Source organism: Habropoda laboriosa, unplaced genomic scaffold, assembly GCF_001263275.1.
Source record: "Habropoda laboriosa isolate 0110345459 unplaced genomic scaffold, ASM126327v1 scaffold5, whole genome shotgun sequence".
NCBI classification, from domain to species: Eukaryota; Metazoa; Arthropoda; class Insecta; order Hymenoptera; family Apidae; genus Habropoda; species Habropoda laboriosa.
Window position 1 is genome coordinate 2,289,241 of NW_017100161.1, and position 26,124 is coordinate 2,315,364.

The following is a 26,124-nucleotide window of genomic DNA, read 5'->3' on the forward strand; positions in this document are numbered from 1 at the left end:
TGAGAGCCTGTGTGACATGGTTCCGTTGACACCTTGTGCCTTTCATTTATATTTCGTTATTTCCGTGGCTTCGTGTTAGTCCAGGAAAAGAGAGGATTCACTTTTTGCTGGTGGGTTTCTCGTTTATAAAACTTACTAGTTTATAGTGAAAGTGTGAGAGTAGCCTTTGATTTCGTCGATGTAGCGACGTTCGCGTGATAGTATTTTAATTAGACACAGGACGGAACATCAAGCAACCGCAAAGTGAATTTGGCGGTCGAAAGTGATTTATAGTTTGTATAACTAACATAATTGTTTGAGCCACGTGGATAGTTAGGTAACTACGAAAATTGGGTATAACGCATAGCTGAAACTTTCTATACGTAACCCTCAATACATAGATGGCTGTTTAAAATAACGGTCGGCCATCTTGACACTTAAGCCCGATACACAAAGCAGACATAACCTAAACAGTTATTCCTAACCACACAAAAAGCGTCTGTTACGACAGTGAAAAAAATGTGAAAATTTTCTTTCTGTTGCAGGTGAGTGTAATGAATTATTCATTTGGAAGTCAGGCGCATAGGTAACGTAAAAAAAAAAGCAATCTTACGCTTCAGTGCTCCGTCAAAGAAGAAAAAGAGCCTTATTCCCTTTTCACGCGTTACGTACTCCGCGAAAAGAGCAGAATCGTCGCCTTTTAAATTCAAACGAACTTCTTTCTGAAAAGGATGATGCTTTATGGAAGCGTTAGCAAGCAAACAAGGGCAAGGAAATCGGTAATCGGGTCCAGTCGATTTTCGTTTCAGCTCTACTCTCGTATTCAGGGAATCTCGAATCTTTCGAGGATCGAACGGTGGCTGGGCTGGCAGCCTCGAAACGAATTTCTTCCTGCAAACAAACTACTTAATAGCTATTGTTATGGTCCTAGCATGAAGTTTCTTGAACGTAAAGGGAATGAGGGGTGGGGGGAGAGTGGGCAATCTTAGTCACCGCGCGACGGAAATTCAGGGAAGGGAGGAAGGTCTGAACTTCCTCGCGAAATTCACCTTACGGGGTAATTTTGTTTCGTCGTTCGAAAGTCTCGAGAAAGATGGCGGTTGGAACGTTGGAATACGAGAAGGAAAGGAAAAACAGGCGAAGTTTATGAGGTTAGCGAAAACTTTAGAATTGTCGTGTTTCATTATACTATGGCTATTCAAATTTTTTGTTACATCTGGTTAAAATTAGGTATACCTTAATTTAGGATAAGACCCCCCTCCCGAAGATTAAGAACCCGAATTAGAAAGGTGAAAAGGGGAGGGGGGCTGAGTTATAGCAAGAAAACGACCAGCACGACAAGGGTCAGGAAGAATCGATAAAATCTCAATGGTAGATTCTCACTTTCGTACGAGGCCTATTTCGAAGAGGCGAAACATGGTGTAAAGGATGCAAGGGAAGTATTCTCGAGAAAGGGGAGAAGATCGCGCGTGGTAATGATGGTAGAGCGATTCTCAGTTCATGTCGCTCGCGTTTAATTGCCAGAGTCCCGTAATCGCCTCTGAAAAGACAATACGGAGCAACGTCGCGCGGTGGCGCCACCTTCGCACCCTCTGTTTTGGATGTTCCAAGTAATCCTATCTTCCATTCGCTTCCTAACGTTCTTCTCTTGTTTCAGTAAATAAAAAAAAAATGAAAGTAAGACTATTTAAATTTTATTGCAAGAAGGAAAACCGCGAAAACATCATTAAATTTCTGAAGTTGTCATTCATGGTCGATTCGATCGCTGGAACGAAACCGGGTAGGGAGACGATCCCTGATCATTTCATGGCAGCGCGAGGATAATGATCGCTTTCCTGGCGGTGTGTCGTAATTTAAAGCGACGTTATTTTGCGCTGGCTCGCGCGCGCTCACGAGCTTCTCGCTGTCCTTACGGATTCTTGTCTTACCGGTTGCAACAATCGGATAATAATTCTCCTTCGAGATTCAGCTCCATCCCACGTCCTCCTTCTTCCCTTGTCTTTGTTTGCCGAGGGAGTTACAGTGACGCAAGTGCGTCGAGAGGAAACTTATCCTCGTGTCCGATCGCATTAGTTCTTTGTTCGTGGAAAAATCGTGTTTATTTCCGTAGATCGTCTCTGTTGATATATTAAGTGGGTATATGTTCAATTGAAAGGGTTACACGTGCATGTTTTTCTTTATTGAATTCAAGTGTGAAAAATGGAGGATTATTTATTCTCGATAATACAATGTGGTGGAAAATGTTTAAAAAATGAAAATGTTGATTTTTTGTCTGAAAAAAGCGTAAAAATATTCCCTTGCATCGGCCGGGAATCGAACCCGGGCCGCCCGCGTGGCAGGCGAGCATTCTACCACTGAACCACCGATGCTTGTGAGAGGTTAGTTTTCACAATTAGGTCTCCAAGGGAGAATTATATCAGAAAATGTTATTTTTTCACAGTAACTCGAATTTTTCGATACTGTACACTTTATTTACATTACAATAGTATAAAAATGATCGATAGATTGCCACAAATAATTGAATCTTTTAACAGACTTTCGTATTCGAAATGTAGTAATTGAAAGTGTCACGTTCACGTGAAAGTTTCTCGCAACGGGCACGAACAAATAGTCACTTACGGTATTTCGAGTAAACATTGTCAAGGATAAACGTAGAGCGAGACAATAACGAATCGTTGGTCGGTTTCACCGATGACTTTGGTTCAGGGTCGGCCATTGCACTTTCGTGGTTCGAGCACAACAAAGAGAAGGAGCTTGAAGGAACACGATCATGCTCCTCTTCTATATTAGACTTATAATTTCACATCAAGCAATGGACCCTTCTTACCGTAACAGTGACTTGCAAGATAAAATCCAACGTCATTCCTCACAAAAACATTCCTTTAATCACACGTCCATAACGTATATCCATAAATTTCAAACTTTCTAACCTCAATAATTACGTCGATTTTCATTTCACAATTTTTATCATCGAAGATAAATTATCCAGACTCTCTTTTCTCAAAACTCGTCCTGTCGAATGTTCCACAATTCATTCTCAAGAGTCAGCAGACTCAAGTGTCTAGAAAAGTCTAGGCCAGTCGACTTCGACATCCGGTTTGTCTCGGCCCGAAGTCAATGCACCTGGCCCTGCTCGCCGAACCGATCCCTAAAGTGCATCTCCTTCTTACGCAAGCGAGACGACCACGGCCATTTCACTCTCACACTCCACATTCTCTCTCTCTCGTTCTCGCGCTTTCTCTTGTCACTACCTAAGCTTACGCTGGGACGAAAAAAAAAAAATTTCTTTCCGTCGGGAGAATCGTCGACGTAGCCATAACGGGCCGTGTCTTTGCCCGTGAGTATACTATCCACCTTGAAAAAGTTGTGTACACTCGAAAGCATCTCCCCGTCGGAGAGTCGTGCGCTCCTCGGCCTCGTGTGAGTGATTTTAACAGGGAAAGGTACTTCAACCGGTTAAACTGACATTTACTGGTTCTCCCCGCGTACACGCGGCCTTGGCATCGTGTTTCTTTCGACTTGCTCTGTGTCGAGGTTATCACGATACTCAATTTCATTGTAGGATTACCCGTTGCACTATTTCTCCGGGTTAGCGAGTAGTATTTAGGTACGTTACTGAAATCATACACGTCCGTCCGTTCTTTCTTTATGTCGAAGAAAAGAAGAAAAAAAAAACAAAATCGTCAGAACGTGAAGACGACGTGTTTCATTCCGGGGTATGGGTTTCTAGCATCGTGTAACACTCTTTGGAAATTTTCTGAAGGTCCAGAGGATGCCTTTGGAACGAGCTCGATCACGGGAAAAAGGTAGAGAGATAGCGATCTTCGTAATGGAGGGAAAGAAACGTGCGCCTAAAAGCCAGATAAAGGGAGATGGGGCCAGGTTTGAGTTCAGGTGACCCTAAGAAGCCACGAAGCTGGTGGTATCTCTTTGCGGAGTTCACGGCCGTACCCGTTTCAGGGATCTTACGATCGATGCTGCAATGAGATTGGGGGGGGGGCAAACTGTGCTGGTATACCTTAGACTTTTATTTCCTCTTGCAAAATACATAAAGTCGAGGTAACCAATCGGTGAAAAACACACAAAGAAAAAGGTCTACGATAGGGTGCAAGCGATATATTGTAGCAATATTAACATTTAGGGAGAAACAATTGTTTCCTATGTAGGGTAAAGAATAGGATTCAGAAATATATATGGACAGTAACTATCAATTTTTTGGGAATTTAGGTGTAGTGCTAAAAGTATTTTTTTATATTTTAAATAATTTAAAAAAAATTCTTTGCATCGGCCGGGAATCGAACCCGGGCCGCCCGCGTGGCAGGCGAGCATTCTACCACTGAACCACCGATGCTGATGTAAGAGTACCATCTTGAGGGTAAGCAGGAGAATTGTTCGCATTGCATAAAATCCATACTTCGTGCAGTACAGATTGAAGCAGTATACTATAGTGCTAGTTGGTCTTGCAACTACTATTAATTTACACATTTAATAAGTAAATATATACGATTTAAATATAACCACAGATAGGCAGTATCTGGTGCAGTATTTTTTGTACTAAAAAAAATCATCGAGAAAGGAAAAAAGGAAACTTGCATCGGCCGGGAATCGAACCCGGGCCGCCCGCGTGGCAGGCGAGCATTCTACCACTGAACCACCGATGCTTCTATGAGAAGGTGACTTTAAGGAATAGTGTAATGGATATTTTCGTATTAAGTAACATCCAGATTTCGGAGTACCCTTCTAAATTCACAGATAAAGAAGTACATTGACCGCTGTTATCTTATTATTAGTAGTGTTATTATTTTTCACAGTAGAAAATAATATTTATCGAGGGGGAAAATTGGTTAGAATAAGGATATTTATTAGTAGTTACATTTTATACAAAAAAGAATAAAAAAAGAAAAAATTAACATTGCATCGGCCGGGAATCGAACCCGGGCCGCCCGCGTGGCAGGCGAGCATTCTACCACTGAACCACCGATGCTTATATGAAGAAGTGATTCAGAGGGAAAGTAGGAGAAGAGAGAATCACCTACTTTCACAAGTGCTACCTTAACATAGTGGAGTATCGTAACGTTTTAATTTTACTAAACATTTTATTTCATAGAAAAAAGAAATAAATAAATATTAGAAAGTTTAACAACGAATTACACGTTAAATTTTGACATACTTTCGTAAATAATAATAAAAAAATCAAATCTCTGCATCGGCCGGGAATCGAACCCGGGCCGCCCGCGTGGCAGGCGAGCATTCTACCACTGAACCACCGATGCTATTGAAATGCTAGTTACTTATGAAAGAAAATCTGAACTCATCGCACCCTACTTAATTAATGCACATTATTTTTACATATCTGATTCTTTACAAATTCTCAGACTAAACTAATATATTAACGTCTCTGTGAATGTATAAAGAAAAATTCTCTTCAAGTCGTTCACCCTAGGCTCCAACCGACCCTAGTTACTTTTATTTTTCTTCAATTTCGCTTCGTCCATCCACCGTGTCCCGTTGTTTTCTTTTTCTACGTGCGTCTACGATTACCAGACGATTCGGATGCGGTTATTTTTCTTTTCTACGTCGACACAGCGGTCTACTCCTGCTGGGCGACCGGACAACGCCGTACACACACGCACACGCTGCCACCATAAAGGAAGAAAAGTTTGTTAACCTCTTCGTATCGCGCAGGATCGTTAAAAACAAGCTTCGTGAGCGTACACTGACTCGTCTACGTCTCTTTCGTCTGTTTTTCTGCTCGTTTAACAGTGTCACCAACAGCGATCACCTCTTTGCTAATAAACGAAGGGGGTTCCCGTCTTTGTTCTTTCTTTTTCTTCAAACAAAAGATCGCCACTCAAATTTTTATCGCATATTTGCCTTCTTAATTTAATTCCTCGGAAACGTGTCAGGTTGTCTCCGCGTCTTCGAATTAATTGTGACGCGTTGCGACAGCGCTGCCAACCGCAGAACACAGAAATATATACTTTTCTCTCTCTCTCTTGAGTGCCTATCTAAATTTCTCGAATAGACCCGAATGTTTTACCTATAATTGTCGAATGTTTTCTAACACAATCTAAAAATAGTTCTATTATTTCCTTTAAATTCACAAAGATATAATCTATAAATTCCAAAAACTTGGAACACTTCTTTGTGTTACACCAAGGCGTCGATAATGAAACATAATTATCCGCAAACAGAAAAATTACGGACATCAAAATCAGACCTACATATCTAATACAAAAAATAAATAAATTCTCACACCGTCCAAGGATGAAAAGCTGCGACCCGTCGTTGGAAGCCGATCGTTTTGCAAATGGCCTTCTAGATTTCTCGATCATGTGGGGTCGATTTAAACGGAAGGTTTTTCATCCAGACAAAAAAGTCCCGATCGTATTGAACCGCGGAGCGCTCCGTGAGATTCCAACCTTGCGACGATGTGTGGGGATCGAAGGTTCGCAATTAGATCTTCGGCCCCGATTCCGCTCATCGATTATTCCCGTTTGTCCAACCTCCCCCCACCGTTTCTTCTTCCCCTCTATCTCGTCGATCCTACTACGGCCCTCCTCTCTCACCTTCGGTTCTCTCTGTCCGGCACGAAAATTTAATATCGTCGGGCTGAACTATCCCTACGGGTAATTTCCACCGCGGTTGAAATTAGTCGCGATTCGATTCACGTCTAGTTCCACGGGGATCGACATAATTGCCGGGTAGGCGAACAATGCCAGCCCTCGATTAAGCCGTCTTGTAATCCGATACAAAATTCATCGAGCCTCCCTATAGACGAGGAGGAGAGACATCGACTAGTCATTTCATTAGACGGCTGTTTAAATACCAGAGGTTCGTCGAAGGAACGAAGGTACCTACCGTGTGTGTAACTCGATGTGTCGCGAATGAGGAGAAAAATTGGCGACGCGGTGATTTAACCCTTTCGAGATTTTAACGCGTGACGTGGGTGACTGACGGTGAATTTTGTGGCCACGTAAAATTTCTTATTTTAGACGTATCGTTTTGAAATTGGGTTGATTGAATCAAGGCGGGAATGTCGTGGAGGATGAAATTAAGGTGAAATTTTCGAAACGCCTATAGGCGCCAATAGTAACCAAAGGGTTGAACGACTTTTGAGTCTGTAACGAAATGTAGCCGTTCTTTTGGAGATTTAGAGAATTTGGTGGTTTTTGTTTTATTCGATTTCCTTTGCTTCTGTGATTTTTCAAATGGAACTCATTGAAGTACAGTTCATATTCATACTGTATTCGTTTGATTTTTGCTTTAAGTGGCTCTGAATGAAAGTTTTACGACTCGTATTCGGGGGATTATTCGGGATCGAGAGAATTCTCGATTGTGCGGGGTGTTTGAAAGGTAAATGGTCAGACTGTGTGTCGTTGTCTATTTATCTGTTCGCAGAGAGGTAGAGTAATTTTAATTGTTTAAACTGAGCGGAGAATAGTTTAAACTTCAGTCCGCTTTTCAAGCTTTTAGCGCACGTAGTTTCAGTTCCTCTGGAATTTCAGTTTTCCTCTTCGAATCGCTCGCCATTAACCGAAACAACCGGATCTCGCCGGTGTAAATCGATGCAATTAGGGCGAACGAAGGATACTCTCTGCTCGTGTATCGCCTACATGCCACTAGCTCTGGATCCTGTCGATCGATACCTGGTTGCTTCCATTTGATTCGTCACGTGGAATCACGCTTTTGGTACAAGTAGGACATGTATCGAATTAATCATTTTAAATTGCAATCTAGTATTGTAATTTTGATCGTCGTTTAATCCTTTAAGGATCATTTTTTTTTTACACCGATCAGTTAGAAAAGAAAATCAATTTTTTCTGCATGAAGATGCAATTTGAAAATATATCCTACTTTGAGAGCAAACTTTTTACCATTTTTAGTGATCTCTGAATTATCCATATTTTCTGCATATCTTGCTCTCGTCAGTTCTATATTTTCCAATTGAATCTTAAAGAAAATACCATATACCCCATATCTTACTCTCGTCGATTCCTGATTTTCCAATTGAATCTTAAAAAAAAAATACCATATTTTCTGCATATCTAACTCTCGTCAATTTCACATTTTCCAATTTAATCCTAAAAAAATATCATATTCTCCATATCTTATTCTGGTCAGTTCCATATTTTCCAACCGAATCTCAGAGAAAACACCATATCTCCCATATCCTACCATCGTCGACCATAATTTCCCAAAAGAATCTCTCGCGCGAATAAAAAAATAAATTAAAAAAAAAATCCCCCAAGTGAACCTTCCAACAAAAGAGAAAATATCCTCGGCGCATAATGGTGCTCGAGAAATGCACTTTATTCTCGAAAATATAGCTGGTGTCCTCCGTGTTCCAATTACATGGACGACTGTTCCTCACGGAGGCAGCACGAGAATTCAAGAGGGGCAACCGATCCGGAACCGCGCGGTACAGCTGCGGCGTTAGAAAATAATTGAACCATATGTTGCTGGCTCGTGAGAGAGGCCATATACGTGCATGGCGAACGAACAGGCTGGTGTACGCTCCGGGGGCTGAAAAAGCGACGCGAGACTCGAATCGCAGATCGAACGGTAATCCGTTGGCTAATGGAATCAATTAAACGCGAATCCCCCACCCTGGCCTGGCCGTTCCTGTTTCTCAGTTTCTTGCAGCTTGTACGAGAACAGGCCTGCTCACTAGATCAAATTGACGGAATTCGTATCGATAATGTATCGCCTTTGAATTGTTACTCGTTATTTCACGAACCAAGGATATTTTGCGGTATTTTAACCCTTTTAGAACGATAGGCGCATATATGCCTTCATAACGAAACACCACGAACGCCGCCAATAAACTCCTAATTTTAAGCAATAAAAATAGTCGGAGCGATCGTGAACTCATCTACGTAGATTTGACGAAAATGAAATTTTGATACAATTCAGTTTGAAAAAAAGGAAACTGAAGTAGTGACCTAGTTACGAGTTATACAAATAATCAGTACTTCGACATGGCAGACAGTTCTCCGTTCGCAAAGGGTTCGAAGACGTTCACGCGGAGCATAACTACAACACTACCGTCATTTTGAACACTTTTCGACAATCGTACTGTTACACCCCCAAATATTTTCATTCTTAGTCTTTCACCATTACTCATACTGGACTCTTCACCTTCCAACTCTCCTGCATAGTCACAACCGAAAGTTCATCTTCCCAGAACCCTTAAATAGCCCTATTTTCTCCATTTCCGCGTTCATTCTCCATTCTACCACGCGCACGTCACGTATCATCAAAAATCTCTGTTAAACAAAGTTCTGTTTCGCGCAACGACGATCCCTAAGTGTTTTAACTCAGTGATACCCCAATATCTGCTCCCAGTTTCGAGGAATTGGAGCAAACCGGGCATCGCAGTACGAAATTCGAACCAGCGTCGAGCTAATCGCATTCGACGATCCTTAAAAAATTCATCATCGCCGACACACGTAACAGAGCAACCTGTTTTAGAGACTGGCCTAAATTCATCGAGAACGGACGACGATAGGCGGGAGATGGGTATCGTGGGTGGACAGGTGGAGCTGGAACTTGGAAGCAGCTTCTCTTATAAATAAAACCAATTACTCGGGGGCAATTCATCAAGAGCGCTCGTTGACAGCGCGGGGTGGAGTTAATATCGGCGGGGTGACGTTCCAAGATTAATACCAGTTCGCGTGTTTTCGTCCCGCGGGGAGGCTGGGACACGAGGAGTTCTCGAAATAGCGCAGGAAGAGGAAGAAGCCTTCCTCTCGTCAACTTATTTCCCCGTCTTTCTTTTCTCTTCTTTTTCACACTTTTCACCACGAACTCGCTGTATTTCTACCACCACGATCCTTCCTCGCCTGGACGTAGATTATCGGAGATAAATGCTGACAATGCTCCACAGTCGTCGTTGATTCATCGCCATCGCGAATTGATTTAACGCTTTCGATATATCCAGGGACTTTCTTTATTTCTTCGTTATTCTAGATTCTTTGTGTTTTTTACCGATTAGATTTTATCGTTAGATTGGTGGGGGTTTTTTTTTTTTTTAACAGTAGACACTGTTTGAGTAAAATTGTACACGCTTTTCTGAAACAATAACATTTTCTTCGTTGGCTGCAAAATTCTCTAATTTTCGGTGCGACAAGTTTTGGTGCAAGTAATTTTTTACACCTCTAATTCATGGTAGGATGTTTAAAAATTGTTTACAACTCTACAAATATCGTTTTCCATTTCTACACCTGCCTGTGTGATCAAAGAATTAAAAGAAACATTCTTCGCACTAACTCTACATCCGCCAATTACCACAGGTTCAATTTGTAACCTATACAAAGACCATTATACCATATTACCATTACTAGGGATGCATTCATTACTATGGATACATGTAGGAATGCATTTCATTAGTATTCATTTCATAAGTCCGCGAGTATTTTGTAAGGATGCATTCCAGGTATTTGTCTCTTCGTCTATTCCACTCCTAACGTGTGTCTTGTTCCTCTTAACCACCGGAAGTTACACAAAAGAAGGGAAATTGCATTACAATTACATTTTTCTTAAAAGTGTTTTTCTTTCTCAAATGAAATTCACAGAAGGACATTTTCAAATAACTCGATTAAAACGACTCTCACGAGTATTCTCACCGAAAAAACAAAACTAAACAGGCCATCACCAACTGTCCGCCATTACGTTACGCTCGTCAGCTTGCTGGAGGAGGGAAACGAAATTCCCGGGGAGAAAAGCGGCTGGTAATTTCCCTTCTGGAGGCGTGTAGCCCGCTGTTGGCAACAATTGCCCCACGTGTGCCCCCTTCTATGAATAAGTGATTCCCCTTCGTTCGAACGCGAAAAGTCTAGACCTGACGGTGGCGTGCAGGTGCGACGACTCCCACGGCGTCGAGAATCGTCGCCAGCCGCGTACTCTTCGCTCGTTTTTTCCACCCTGTGACGCCGTGAAAAGTGAAGAAGAAGAAGAAGAAAAAAAGGGTCGTGGCTTATGATAATAAATAACTAGCTAGTCACGCCTTCGATCCTCTTCTTCTTCGCGAGGCCTCCACGCTTCCGGTTCGAGCGTGGGAGGATAAACTGTCCTGTTTGGTTGTGTGTCTGGTGGAGACACAATGTTCTTGCATATTTTCTCCGACCTTTTACACAGAGTAGTGTCGTTTGTTTTGATAATTGCTCATACTGTTACCGCGTGGGTGGATGTTGTTCTACGACGTTACGGTCGTTGTGACGAATGGTGTTAGGGATAATGGTACTTTTCGGGATGTAGGAAGGTAACGATTCTTTTGGTTGTGTTTAGATTTGAATAGAAATACGAGATGTTTGAAGATAGTGTTGATAGGGTTGCAGTAATTCGTTGAAATGGTAATGTGATTGTTTTTGGAAAAAGGATCGTGGTTTCTTAAGATTGAAATAAGGAAATACCTGAAGAAGTGTGCCTTAGGGCTCTAGGAACCACCTGGAGAAGATTGTAAGAACAACTAGAGTCTCTATAAAAGTGTTAAGATTTTCTTGATACCTCAGAAAATCGACGGTAGGAATAATAAAGTGTGTATTTCTTGGGAAAAGGAACTACAAACTTGCACAAACGTACATAAGCTGTGCAGAATTGTATCGATCCTCAAGACAGCCTCGAACTGCGTGGAATATGCGAACTCATGACGTGTTATATACTGTTCGAATTTGGTTCACGTGGATTGACGTCAGTAAGCCTGTTACCAAGCAGCGTTTCAATTAAAAAATGTTTCGTAGATGTTGATACACAACTCGATTCCACTCGAACGTTCATCCACGATGTTCCCATTTCTCGAGGGTGTTCCGTGTGCTTAACCCTTTCGCTGCGATCCTCTCTGCCGAAAAACCTATCACTTATCACGGCTATAGGGGAAGGCTTGCGTTACGTTACATTATGTAACACTTGAACGACCTGATTTAATATTGTTGAAAATTAGAGGGATACTATCGCGAGGAGCGGTGATTTTCTCGATGATCTATCGCGATGGGTCACGTTGGAAAATAAGATCGTCGTTGGACGACCCGCGGTGGGTCACTTTGGGGAATAAGAGTATCACTCGATGAGCCATGGTGGGTCACTTTGGTAAATAAGATTATCACACGGTGACTCACAGTGGGTCATAGAGTTATGGATCACTTTCGCCACAGTGGATCACTTTGGGGAACAAGGAAATCACTCGATGACCCACTGTGGGTCACTTTGGTGCATAAGATTATCATTCTATGATCCACAGTGAATCGCCTTGGGTCATAGAGTTGTGGATCACTTTCGTCACAGTGGATCACTTTGGAGAATAAGAGAAATCACTCCATGACCCATAGTGGGTCACTTTGGCGAATCAGATCACCACTCGGTGATCCACCGCGGGTCACTTTGGTGCATAAGATTATCATTCTATGATCCACAGTGAATCGCCTTGGGTCATAGAGTTGCGGATCACTTTCGTCACAGTGGATCACTTTGGGGAATAAGAGAAATCACTCCATGATCCACAGTGGGTCACTTTGACGAATAAGATCACCACTCGATGATCCACAGTGAATCACCTGGGGTCATAGAGTTGCGGATCACTTTCGTCACAGTGGATCACTTTGGCGAATAAGAAAAATTACTCGATGACCCACAGTGGGTCACTTTAATAGATAAGATCACCATTAGATGACCCATGGTGTTATACGGCAACAATAACAGTTTCCCATAGCATACAATAGCTATTTTCATAACGAACGACCATAGTCGGCCGTAATAGCGAAAGGGTTCAAGGCGTGCTGTTGATTTCTGGCAAAAAATAAGCGATGCCTTGTTTACGAGCGTCGTTCCTTTGGCCTTCGGGATCGGTTAATTGCTACGGCGATTTAGACGAGGAAGAAGTGAATTGCCTCGGTTGTTCCTCAGAAAACATGGACCATCGGAGGATTTATAACGCGAGCTGCGGCAAAACAAGAGACGTTTAATACTTAATGGCCCTGATCTCTTCTCTGTTCTTCCTTGTACACTGGTGAACGAGGATTTGGTCGCATCTTTTCACGATACGTCAGTCATTAATTAGAGGTTAAAGCGAGGAGAAAGATTCGTTAGAACGTCTGGTCTCGTTAATTTTCATTTGTCGTCCGCTAAATGGTTCAACTGACTAAACTTATATATTTCTCAAAGTCGACGTTATCTGTTGTTTTCTTTTTAACCATCTAAAATGTCAATCTCGGAGATTCTCTGATAATTTTCAAAATATCGACTATTTGTAACTTTCATTTGCCAACTTGGAAAAATCGTCAATTTGAAAAATGACCGTTCAAGGTTTGCCCGCGAAATAGAGCGTCTATTTTGAAAGAACCTGTTGCAACGAGGCGCTTAAAAATAATCCCAAGCAAGTCGCAGAGAACCAGCTATCGGTTGTATTAGAATCGGAGAAAAGGGGATGTCGTTTCGAAAGGATCATCGATCTGTCGGTTTAACCTGTTGAAACTGTAGAATCAGTCTAGGTTAGCGTGTGCATTGTTTGTTGCACTTTCACGTGGTAGAATCGAACGAGGCAGCGCGGCACCGTTCGTTGGCGGAGAATCTGCTTGTCTGAGCGGTACGATCCGTTCCGACCTACAGCAATAACAATGGTAACGACCGAGGCGTGAATCAGCCTCGCTCTCCACGAGATTACAGAGCCGCGAGCGAGGTCGGCAGGTGCCATTCCGCATCGTGGAATCTCTATCCCCACGAATTTTAACCCACAAATGCCTGTGCTCTGTACGTGTCGCAGGGGTAGGGAACGCGTAAATGAAAAGGGAAGTTACCAACGCTTACTACGTATCAGATCGTGTAATACGAAATGTGGAATTTTTCAGGGAGAAATGAAAATTGGTTTTTCATTGGAAATGAAAATTTGGGAATGATTGGAAATTCGATGTTTGTAATATTAAAAAAAAAGGAATTGGAAAGAGAAAGATTTAGAAAATTTTAGGTTAGGTATTTGGTCGCGTGAAATATGTTTGAGTAGGTGTTCGTGTGTAAAATAGGGAATCACAAAGGAATCGTATTTCTGTAACAAGATGAATCGTAACTGGATGGAAATTCACCGGTGGGTTACGAAGTTGAGGTTAGGTCTGGGTTGTTCTCGATCACCTCGCGGTGTCTAGGTCGATGTTATCGTAAAAGTGGGCCAAGTGTGGCTCTAACGTTAGGTGATATTAAATGGCTCCGTGCGCCTTCGTGGCCGAGATTTCTGGCATTCTGATGGAAATAACAGGAGTGAGCAAATAGTATGGCGGTAATCGTGCACACGGGATCTTGCGATGGATGGCGTAAGACCTTGAAGATTGGATGTTTCGAGGTCTTGTTCTTTGGTTTGCTAGATGTAGGCTGCTTTCAAGATAAATACGAGCATTTTCGAATGTTCCAAGTTTCAAATATTCCAAATTTCAAATATCCGAATTTCCAAATATGGGAATTCTCAAATATTTGAATTTCCAAATATGCAAATTTCCAGATATGCGAATTTTCAGATATGCGAATTTCCAAATATGCGAATTTTCAGATATGCGAATTTCCAAATATGCGAATTTCCAGATATGCGAATTTCCAGATATGCGAATTTTCAAATATGTGAATTTGCAAGTAAACGAATTTCCAGATATGCGAATTTCCAAATATGCGAATTTCCAGATATGCGAATTTCCAGATATGCGAATTTCCAGATATGTGAATTTCCAAATATGCGAATTTCCAGATATGCGAATTTCCAAATATGCGAATTTCCAGATATGCGAATTTCCAGATATGCGAATTTCCAGATATGCGAATTTCCAGATATGCGAATTTCCAGATATGCGAATTTCCAGATATGCGAATTTCCAAATATGCGAATTTCCAGATACGCGAATTTCTAAATAAGCAAATTTCCAAATATGCAAATTTTAAAATATGCGAATTTCCAAATATGCAAATTTCCAGATATGCGAATTTCCAGATATGCGAATTTCCAAATATGCGAATTTCCAAATAAGCGAATTTTTAAATTTTCAAATATTCCAGTTTTCGATTTTTCGTCGAGCTTCTCCCAGGACCGTCATTAAACGTGCACCCCGGGCCATAAATTTTGCAGCACGAATTCGCGGAAACTCGACGGGTTTGTTAAAACGCAACAACTCCCCAAGGATGTGGTCCGCGTGAATTTACGAATTTGCATTATATTTTTAAGCGACGTTACGCGCTGTTGCTCGTCTTACGATACCACGCTGTTGGTGTGGACCAAGGAAAACCGGAATACGCGCGCGGCATAAATTTTAAGAGCTGTTTACCTGGCGGGGCCCAGGTTCTGCCGGGAAATAAAAATATTTTAATTATGGGGTTGAAGAGGAGGGACCAGAGACGTACGCTTGTTTTCACCGCGAGCGTTGCATGTTGTTTGTTGAAATGCCCGGACGTGATATTTACGGCCTCGTCCGTTTCTCTTGCCAGCCTGGACTCGGTAAACTCAGTTGGAAATCGGAAAAGAAGTTACGATGATGAATTTCAACGGAGAAGAAAAATCTATCTTTCACTTTTTTTTAATGAAATTTCAAGATGCAAATATCTCGTGTAACTTCGATCGAAGTGTACCTACATTTTGGAATGCAGCGATATTAAATCAAATATATATTCGAGATATATGAATATTTATTAAAAAGCTGTTACGAAGCAAAGGATCGACGAGGATATTGAAAAAGAATATTCTTTAAAAAAAATTATTCTTTGGAATAATTTCTATATTAGAGACTTTTCAAAGATTTTTAGCGTAATATTAAAGATTAAATTATACATTCCTCAGAGTACTGTTAAGAATTCCGTGAAGTTAGGATTAAAAGGAAAGGTTGACAGACCAAATAGGCCAGTCAGGTCACGTTTTTTGTATTATTGCGGCAAAATAAAGCGGACATTTATCCGGTTGGCGACGTTGTTTCGCAAGTAACGCGTTCAAGAAGAGCAGGTGCACCCTGTCGCAATGTTTATTCTTGAGAAAAAGAGGTCATACTCCAGGTGTTTGATCGTCGTTGACGGTCGAACAACGAAGAGAGAGAAAAAATTAAAAAAAAATAAAATAAAAGGCACGTTGCGAAAGTATCGGCCGTGTATTGTTGAGGCCCTCTTTGCGATCGTGAAAAATGCAACGCGACGTTCTTGATGACTCAACGAAGACAGCCGTCTAAGTTTGAAACGGGGTCAGGAGTCTCGAATCGTTGACTCCGGGACGCGGCATCCATTTATTCCGTCGTGGTGATCTCGTGAATTTTTCTCGGGAATATCCTGGAATCTGGTTGAACCAACAAATCTTATTATTTGAGGGAGGGAAGGTACACAGAGAGGTGGGGTACTTTCTCGGTAACCAACATGGCGGACGCAGAGTGGAGAGATCCATTATATTATTGATCTGCCAGGGATGGATGTCGCTTTTCCTGGAGAGGGAAATTTCAAACTCTCAAATATTCAGATTCTCAAATTCTTATATACTCAAATTTTCATATACCCAGTTCTCAAATCTTCAAACTCTCGAATTCTCAAACTCTCAAATCCTCAAACTCTCAAACTCTGAAATTCTCATATTCTCAAACTCTCATATTCTCAAACTCTTAAACTCTCAAGCCCTCAAACTCTCAATTCTCGAACTCTCAAAGTCTCAAACTCTCAAAGTCTCAAACTCTCAAAGTCTCAAACTCTCAAATCCTCAAACTCTCAAATCCTCAAATTCTCAAATTCTCATATTCTCAAATTCTCAATCCCTTAAATTCTCAAATCCTCAAGCACTCAAGCTCTCAAACTTTCAATTCTCGTACTCTCAAAGTCTCAAACTCTCAAAGTCTCAAACTCTCAAAGTCTCAAACTCTCAAAGTCTCAAACTCTCAAAGTCTCAAACTCTCAAAGTCTCAAAGTCTCAAACTTTGAAATCCTCAAACTCTCAAATCCTCAAACTCTCAAATCCTCAAACTCTGAAATCCTCAAACTCTGAAATCCTCAAACTCTCAAATCCTCAAACTCTCAAATTCTCAAAGTCTCAAATTCTCAAACTCTCAAACTCTCAAAGTCTCAAACTCTCAAAGTCTCAAACTCTCAAACTCTCAAAGTCTCAAACTCTCAAAGTCTCAAACTCTCAAATCCTCAAACTCTCAAATGCTTTCAATTCTCGAACTCTCAAAGTCTCAAAGTCTCAAACTCTCAAAGTCTCAAAGTCTCAAACTCTCAAAGTCTCAAACTCTCAAAGTCTCAAACTCTCAAAGTCTCAAACTCTCAAATCCTCAAACTCTCAAATCCTCAAACTCTGAAATCCTCAAACTCTGAAATCCTCAAACTCTGAAATTCTCAAACTCTCAAATTCTCAAATTCTCAATCCCTCAAATTCTCAAATCCTCAAGCCCTCAATCTCTCAAATTCTCAAACCCTCAAACTTTTAAGCTTTCAAATTCTCAAGTCCTGAAATTTTCAAAAAGAACTCATCGACAGAATCGTTTCACCGACAACCCCATTGCACTCCACGTCACCGTCCATCATCCAGGTACATCCCCGCGGCCGTCGTCGGCCATCTTTTCGGTCCCCGTCGATTAACAGAAGCAATCGAATCTCGAAGCCGCAAGATTCTTGGCAGCAATAAACGCGGCGCGCACAGAGAGAGAGAGAGAGAAGTAAGAGGCCGAGGACCGTGTGCACAGGTGGTGGTTGTTTGCAAAATGTCAAAGGCACGCCGAACAGATGGTGGTTCGCCGGTACAAAGGCGGACCGACCTGACCACAGCAGCTTCTGCTCGTGCCTGTTTTGCCCGGCCAAGGAGACGAAAAAGCGACATGGCCAGGCGTTCCTATACCTTCGATATTTCCACACGTCTTCTTCCCCGATGTGTCGTCCCTTCCCTTATTATTCTTCTTCTTCTTCTCGTATACGAGAGAAAGAGGAGATTGCTATTGACACAGGACACTGGAATCTCATACGTTCACTGGAAAGCATTTCAAGATTGTTTCTTGTTCCATGACTGTGGGACCTCGTGGAAAAACAAGACCAACCACGTTCGCATCTTTATGGGGAAATTTCACGATAAAACGATTATTAGAGATTCCGTCGTGTCCTTCTGTGTCACACATTTCACAGAATAATCCGGATAGATGCGTATCTTTCCTCGAACAAACAGCCGGAGTGATGAATAGTCGAGACACGGTGATGACACTGGTTCGATGCAACTGGTTCCCTGAATCGTGAAACCGGAGGATCTTCGTATTTACATAGGACTTCGTTTCTGTGTTACAGGATCTTCGAGTTTCGTTTTAGTAGTGTTTGTGTTCCGTGTTCGATTAACACTTCGACGGCTGTGTTTGTCAAGTAAGTCTTCGTCAGAGTGGATTTTCATACGCAAATGTTTGTTCGATGTCTTTTATAAATCACTTTATTAAACATTATTGCGTTACGTTGAAACACTCATTTTTTTCCATCGGTGTTATTCATTGTTTTCGATGTTGTTTAAACAGTTGAAAGGATGAAAATTAGATTAAACGCATTTTCATTTATTTTCATTTATTTCACGAGGAGGAATACTCGTTTATTTCCTCATTTTCCTCGATTGGTTCGTTAACGGTCGTAATCAATGATCATTGAAGCTAGCTCAAGGGCAACCATGACCATTCGCTGAATCTCCATTTCTGGAAGCCGTGGCAGCGTTGATTCATAAGTAATTTCGCGTGCCAGATAGAGAACAGCGAGCACACGATGAACTTTCAAGGATTTTCCTGAATCACTCCTTGAATACTTCCGTAAGAGGCGCTTCTCCGAAATCACAGCCTTCGTATATGCTTATAGTCTCATCGTGTTGAGTCATTCAAGTACATTTGCGTTTGAAAAATCCTCGTGCTGTCTTTTGATCGGGAAAAAAAATTTCAAGATTACCTGAACAGCTTGAAGCGACTATTATCGAGCTATCGTTGAAATTTCATAGAAATATCTGCATCGACAATTTTTAAAATACAATTCCTCAGGAACACGTTAAATTAGAATTCTAAAAACACCGCAGTTCAAAATTGCAGAATATTCAAATTAAAAAATCCTGTTGACTTTAGAATTCGAAATTTCCCATAGGTAAAGAATTCAGAGCAAATGACAGAGAATTAACTTTCAAAATTTCAAAAATTATAATTTAAAAATCTCTCAATCTTGAAATCCAAAAGTTTCCATAGGGAAAAGAATTCCGAGCAAACGACAGAACACACCATCGAGCTCTCCCAGAAAACGAACCTCCAAACTTGCAAAAATTACAATTTTAAAAATCTCTCAATCTTGGAATCCAAAATTTCCCAAAATAAAACAGTTTCAAAGGTGAAAGAAAATTCCGAGCAAATGACGGAACACACCATCGAGCTCTCCCATCAAATTGCCTTTCCACCAAGCGCCACAGATTCATATTCAGCATACAGAACTCTGTATTCTAACCTGAATCTCAAGTTCCTCGAATCGATAAGCGGCCATCGTCGGTAATGCTCCAATCCAACCGCGAATTTCGCTGGAAACGGTCGAAGAAGGAGTCTTAAAGCATCGAAACCATCGACCTGGGGGGAAGAAGCCGCAGTCTAAATCTACCGAGTACGTTTTCAATGGAACACGCCGGACTCCCTTGAACGTCGTCTCAAAGATGTCTCTTCCGGTTTACGAGCGTCTTTACCAAGTCCCACGGTCCGCAGTACGGTGATTTGGATTTCTCGTGAGTCACCGGCTGCTTCGTTTTCCACCAGCCTCCGCGTTACGCTTCCTGTTTCTACATTTACATTTTACGGCTAACCTCTGCGATGGAGAAAAAGGGGCATTCACGTTTTACACAAGCGAAACGGTGTTATTTCGAAACGACCAGACGGAAAGGTTCGATTCGTTTTATGCCTCTCTTCTTCATCTGCAACACTTCCTTTTTCTGCGTCGTAAAAAAAAAAAAAAAACGAACCTCTTCTTCTTCTGCTCGCTCTTCTCTCGGCGACTATTCTGACGAATCTTCTCTCGGCGACAATTCTGACGAATATTAATTAATGTTTCACGCCACTTCGCCTACTATCACGTCCATGTTCTTCTTACAATCTCTGTTTTTTACGCGACGAACTAGTAAAGGAAAGGTATAGTCTATGGAAGAAATACAGTGGTAGCGAAGTGAAGCGCCGAGTAACGACGAAAATCTGATTAGCATTTAGGTATAGTTTAAGGAAGAAATATTGCGATAAGAGAATAAGAGGTTAGGTATACTTCAAGTGGCTCTTATCTTCTCACGTTTCTGTCAATTTCGCTAAATTTCGACGTCTGACAGATCCTACGTCCTCTCTACATTTATTCCACCGACTATACAAAGAGAAATAATTTTCTCCGCACAGTAGTCGCGCCCGATACGAGAAATATCTGTTGCACCGTCTATACAGGGTGTTTCGACGATAAAAGTCGGCGAGACTGTCGGAGAACAAGGGAGATACGTAATCGAACGTGTGCACAAAGGTGACCCAGTTTTCTATCCGCGTTTTCGAGACACTCTGTAGAGAGGAGACGGTGATTTAACGGGTAACTGAAAGGATTAAGGACGGATAGGTTGGAAGCAATATGGCAGCTCGTTAAATTGGGCGCAGTGAGGGGTAACGAGGCAGAAAGAACAGAGAGAACGTTCGTGGTTATTTAACGAACGCATTCAACGATGGAGTATTGGGAATTACTTAACAGTATGTATCGAGAGAACAGAGACTTCTCCATTCTCTCTGAGTCTGTGTGCGTGGAAAGTTGTTGCACGCTGTTTTCCTGCATCGTTAAAAAGTGAGCAACGAAGCTGCTCGTGTATAACAGAGAAAGAGAGACGATTCCCTCGTTGAATTTCCCAGGGGTGAAGAGAGGGACCGCTCTTTTCTCCCGTTAGATTGAAAAGCGTATCAACTTTTGCGTACTCTGGCAGCTTTCGAGGTTAACCAACGTCTACGCTCGCCTTGATTCTCCTTTTTCGAGGCAGATTTTCGAAGATGGTTAGAGGAGATTCTAATAGAGTAAGTGGCTGAACGACGAGGGCTAATGGAACACCTCGGCTATAGCCTGAGTGAAATCAATCTGTTGCTCAAGGTTAGCGGAGAGTTCATCCCCACCGCTACAGGCTGTTGTAACGCCTCTTGGCTTCTCGAGGACTTTAAATGGCTGACGAATTTGGGCAACTTGCGAGTTCGTGTAGTAGAGGCATGGAGTAATTTTGTAGGTTTAATTGTCGAGGTTTGAGTGAAGATGTATAGTCTGTTTTGGAAATGTAGAGTGAAATTTGGTTCTTGATCAGCTATTGCATTTTTTCTTAGAATTCTTCCTCTTTATTTGCTGGAACAGAATTTTTCCCTAGAATATCCCCAGATTCTTGCAGTCGCTTCACTAAAAGGAACTACCCAACGTTCTTGTTCCACCGACTCTAGCCTGAATTGTCGGGTTCCCTGTACCGGCCACGTCTTTGGTCCCTCGTTCTGCCCATTATCCTTGTTTCCATCTTGGCGTATCAGCGTAATTTGACAAGGGAAGGTCTGTGTACTTGGTCGCGCGCGCGCGCGCACATACACAGGCAAGTAGCAGAAGCGTTTTCGTCGAGACGACGTGCAAGGAGGATGCAGGGAGTGGACTGTAGAGGAAATGGCCCACGCACATACACAGGCAAGTAGCAAAAGCGTTTTCGTCGAGACGACGTGCAAGGAGGATGCAGGGAGTGGACTGTAGAGGAAATGGCCCATTCGACAGAACTCAAAAGGAATTCGATTGTGTCCGAACAATGCGTTCCGTTCCGCCGGAACGGCGGTTGCTATCTGGATACGCGTGAACCCGAGATCTCTTTCTCTCTCTCTCGGCTACATTGTTCTCCGTGGCAAGTTAGTTGGTGACAAATAACGCGCGCTGAAAAGCTTCTTCTTGCTTCCGGTTCCTCTTTTTTTCTCTCTTCTTTTTTGGAAATCGGGGTAATCGTCTGTCGAAGGTAAACGTTTCTTCGAGTGGAAATCGCGTGTGGATTCTGCTGTAGGGAGAGAAAAGGGGAGAGCGAGAGTGAGGACGAGAGAGTGAGAGGAAGGAAGAGGGAGAAAGAGTGAGAAGGAGAGAAAATGGGACGATGATGGAGAGGAAAAGGGAGAGGAGAGAAAATGGGAGGATGATGGAGAGGGAGGGAGAGAGAATGAGGGGAAGAAATGGAAGATGAGGGGGGAGAAAGGGAGAGAGAGAAGAAAGGAAGAAAATGAGAGGATGTTGATGAAGAAAAAAGAGAGGAAGGGATAGAGAATGAGGGAAAGAAATGGAAGATAAGGGAGGGAGAAGAAAGAGAGAAAATGAGAGGAAGAAAGAAGAAGATGAAGAGAGAAAATGAGAATTGAAGAAGAAGATGAAGAGAAAGAATGAAAGTGGAAGAAGTTACGGGAGAGACCAAGAAAAAAAGAGAATACATCTTTCACAAATAACAAATTACAATTCGTACCTAAAACAGCCCCTTTTCGAAGTTTCAAATTTTCTCGTTCACTTTTAATAGAAAAATTCGATCACGAGGACAAGGTTTCTTCTTCTACAGATGCAGAAGAGTCACGTATCCATGGAAACGCTCCGCATCTTTGACGCGTCGTGTTTTCCCTTCGTTCCTCGATTTGTCCCGATGAATTCTCGGCAATGTTGACTGGTCTTGACGGAAGACGAAGGAAACGAACCGGATTCTCAATCGGATCGAAGCTCGTTGAACGATGCCCGGAGTCTCCTTCGCTCTCCGCGCGCAGCCTTTCTTGTACCTCGTTTTTCCACGGCCGCCACCATCCGATCCGATCCTCGAAATTGATCGCGAGAAAGCCCTTTCCTCCTTTCTGCGGTTATCGATTCCCTCCTTCTCGTAACTCGAAATTCCATCCCGTGCGCACTACCATAATCCGCGAATACTCGCCAGTTTATCCTTACCTCGCTTCTGTCCCTCCGTCATCGCCAGGGAAAAGTCCAAAGTAACAGCTGAACTAACTTAAACGACGAATAAAATCGCTAAGGATCTGTGATAAAAATCTGGAAAAAAATTGAAACAGAGTAAAATAGGAAAATCTCAAGGTGAGAGAGAGCGAAGCTTCGACAAGAATTCACAAGCAATTATTTAAGGGTTCTTCGCAAAGTTCGTAGCGAAATTTAAACCGTCGTATCTCTGTTTCTAATTGACATAGCGATAAAAATTGAACGGTATTTTCCTCGACGGTTAAAGGCGAATCCAACGCACTACTCAAATTATTCCTAAAATGAATAAGGATGCATATGAATCGAACTGTCTTCTACAGTGGAGCGTGGATGTTGAATTTTCCGTGTCAACGCTGCTCCATCACAGAAAATATAATTCGCCTTAGGAGTAATTTATCTTCAAATAACGAGTAAAGTACCTTTCGATGTTTCTCACTATCTCAATTAGAAACACAGATATATCGATTCTTCCTAAATTTCGCTACGAACTTTCCAAACCACCTAATACACTCCCACAAACGAACAAAAAACGACAATCTACCGATAAACATTTCACCGAAAATTCGAAAATTCCCTTTAAAAAAGAATACTTCCACTCTCCCCTAAACTCTCTGTTTTCCCTTTCGAAATTCTCCAGTGACACTTCAATTACAGAGCCTGAACACACGAGCGTTGTACCGAGGCGGTTCAGTTTTAGGCGAGCGTGCGTTATACCTGAGCGTGGCAAAAAGGTTAACGTCTTCTCGTAAAAGTTTCTCTCCTCTCGTTGTTCTCTGCGTACACGTGTTTCTCCTCGTCGTCTGCAATTCCACAATGTGTGTATGTGTGTAAGTACATACCATGCGTGTTCGGGAAGCGCGATATACACGCGACACCATCTGGACGAATTTCATTTAATAGAAAAACTGTTAATTAAAGCGGGGCTAATAGGTGCAGAGGGTGATAGGGAAGTCGAATATACAGCACGTATGTATACGTGTTAGATGACGGTGGGTGAGGCCTTTATGGCTCGCGAAGTTAATAAGGTCGTGCGATACGGCCAATATCGGAGGCAAGTCGCCTAACGGCCTTATGATACTGCCCTCCCTGGATCTTACCGTGCCGTGAACCCGGGGAAATGTCGTGCATAAAGGTATCTCGTCATGGGGGGGATAAAGAAGATCTCGCTTGGAACTGTGAAAAGTTTATTCTGTTTCGGTGAAACTCGAGTTTCAAGAGGAATATTGGTAAAACGTGACTTTTCGGTGAGAATTTCTGTCGAATCATTTGGGATATTTGAAGTTTTCTTTTTATTAATTTTTCGAGCGATAGAGTGTCTTATTTTAATCGAGATTTAAATCTTAGCGGAGTGTTTTTCTTTTCGTCAATTTTTCGAGCGATAGAGTGTCTTATTTTAATCGAGATTTGAATTTTAACGGTGTTTTTCTTTTTGTCAACTTTTGCAGCGATAGTGTCTTATTTCGGTCGAGATTTAAATCTTAGCGGAGCGTTTTTCTTTTTATTAATTTTTCGAGCGATAGAGTGTCTTATTTCAATCTTAGCGGAGTAAATTTTCCTTTTCGTCAATTTTTCGAGCGATAGAGTGTCTTATTTTGATCGAGATTCGAATCTTAGCGGAGTATTAATTTTGGTTCGCTTGGAGTATCGATGTTTTTATTGAAATTCGGATATAAGCGGAGTGTATCGATGGAGTGTCTTGTTTTAATTAAGATACGAATTTTAGCGGAGTGTTAAGTTTGAATTTAAACGGAGAATCGACGGAGGATTGTTTTGAAAAAAGTTGGACGAATTTTCACGCTACGCTGCACAGATTTGAATCGAATCTAACGGTAGTTTGAACATTTTCTCACGAATTACCGTAATTTCATTTGGCCAGCGAGTTAAATCGTGTTTATACTTGAGCCTCTCTCCGCTAAAGGATTCTCTTCTTTCTTCAGGCATACTCTTGGTTTTGTTCTGTAGTTTTAGCCTTGAGACTTGTTCAACTTCTTGTTGAGTCAAGTAGCCAGGCTGAATTTATCCTGGTAGAGTAGACAATTACGAATGAGGAACAGTGAAGCGTGTTTTGCAAACTTTTGCAGAACGAGTTCGTTGAATTACTGCGCAAACCTCTCTTCTCGCGCATCACACGCTTCGGTTGAGAGGAAGATTCGATATAAAATATCGTTGATTGATGGGAAAGCTGAATTCTCCGATTCAGGAATGATCGGAGAATCGGGTAACTCGAAGTTTGATCGTTCTGCGTAATTCAGAGTTGTCTGGTTCTTGCGTTCAATCAATTCAGACCTGAATTCATTATGCAAGACTGCTTATCTCCAACTCAAATATACCCAATCATTGATTAAACTTCTGTTCTCAAAAAACTAAATTCTCCAGCTTCAGAATTTTCAGTGATTGATTAAACCTTCAACTCCCAAAAGAAATATCCAAGAAAAACCTCGACCCCCAAATCTCACCTTTTCCAATCCATCAACGACTCTCCCTTCTCTCTCTGAAAATCCTCGCCTCTCCATTTCACAGAGTCCCAAAAAGGTCGTCAGATAATGAAAAATGAACGAGACAATCAAATCAAGACTAAATTCTTCAAATCAAAAATTTCCAGTCACTTATCAAAGCTTCAACTCCCCCCCAAAAAATCCAAATGAATTCAGTTCTCAATCACCGATGAAACCCTCAATTTCCCCCAAAAAATATCCAAAAGAATGCAGTTCTCAAAACATTAAATTTTCCAACACCAAAATTTCCAATCATTTATCAAAGCCTCAACTCCCAAAAGAACTCAGTTCTCAAAGAATTCCATTCTCCAGTACCAAAACTCCCAGTCACCGATGAAACCCTCAACTCCCAAAAGAAATATCCAAAAAAAACATACTTCTGAAAAAATTAAATTCTCCAACCCTAAAACTCCCAATCACCGATCAAAGCTTCAACCCCCAAAAGAAACATCGAAAAAAGTCTCACCTTTCCCCATCCACCAACGACCCTCTCCCCATCTCTCCCCTACCGCACAGAGAGTCCCGAAATCGTCGTGAAATAATTAGAGGGAAACGGGGAGGGGAGAAAGAGCGATCGGGCAAAAAGTCGTAAGGACCCCAGGACAAAGAGTCAGAGAAAGAGGTGGGTTTCGTGGCGGCACCCAGGCTGCTGGTGCCCAGAGAGAGAGAGAGAGAGAAGGAAAAGCGA

At 41.9% G+C, this 26,124-nt stretch overlaps 1 protein-coding gene and 5 non-coding genes across 6 annotated transcripts in view; 1 reads left to right on the plus strand and 5 right to left on the minus strand.

The window, feature by feature from the left end:
* The window catches only part of LOC108578441 (zinc finger SWIM domain-containing protein 8), a 104,994-nt gene that overhangs the window by 17,271 nt on the left and 61,599 nt on the right, over positions 1–26,124 (plus strand). The window lies entirely within an intron of this gene.
* On the minus strand, positions 2,278–2,348 carry Trnag-gcc. Its single transcript has one exon. It is a non-coding gene; the product is annotated as a tRNA-Gly (tRNA).
* Trnag-gcc lies at positions 4,260–4,330 on the minus strand. Its single transcript has one exon. It is a non-coding gene; the product is annotated as a tRNA-Gly (tRNA).
* Positions 4,570–4,640, minus strand: Trnag-gcc. Its single transcript has one exon. It is a non-coding gene; the product is annotated as a tRNA-Gly (tRNA).
* On the minus strand, positions 4,893–4,963 carry Trnag-gcc. Its single transcript has one exon. It is a non-coding gene; the product is annotated as a tRNA-Gly (tRNA).
* Trnag-gcc lies at positions 5,182–5,252 on the minus strand. Its single transcript has one exon. It is a non-coding gene; the product is annotated as a tRNA-Gly (tRNA).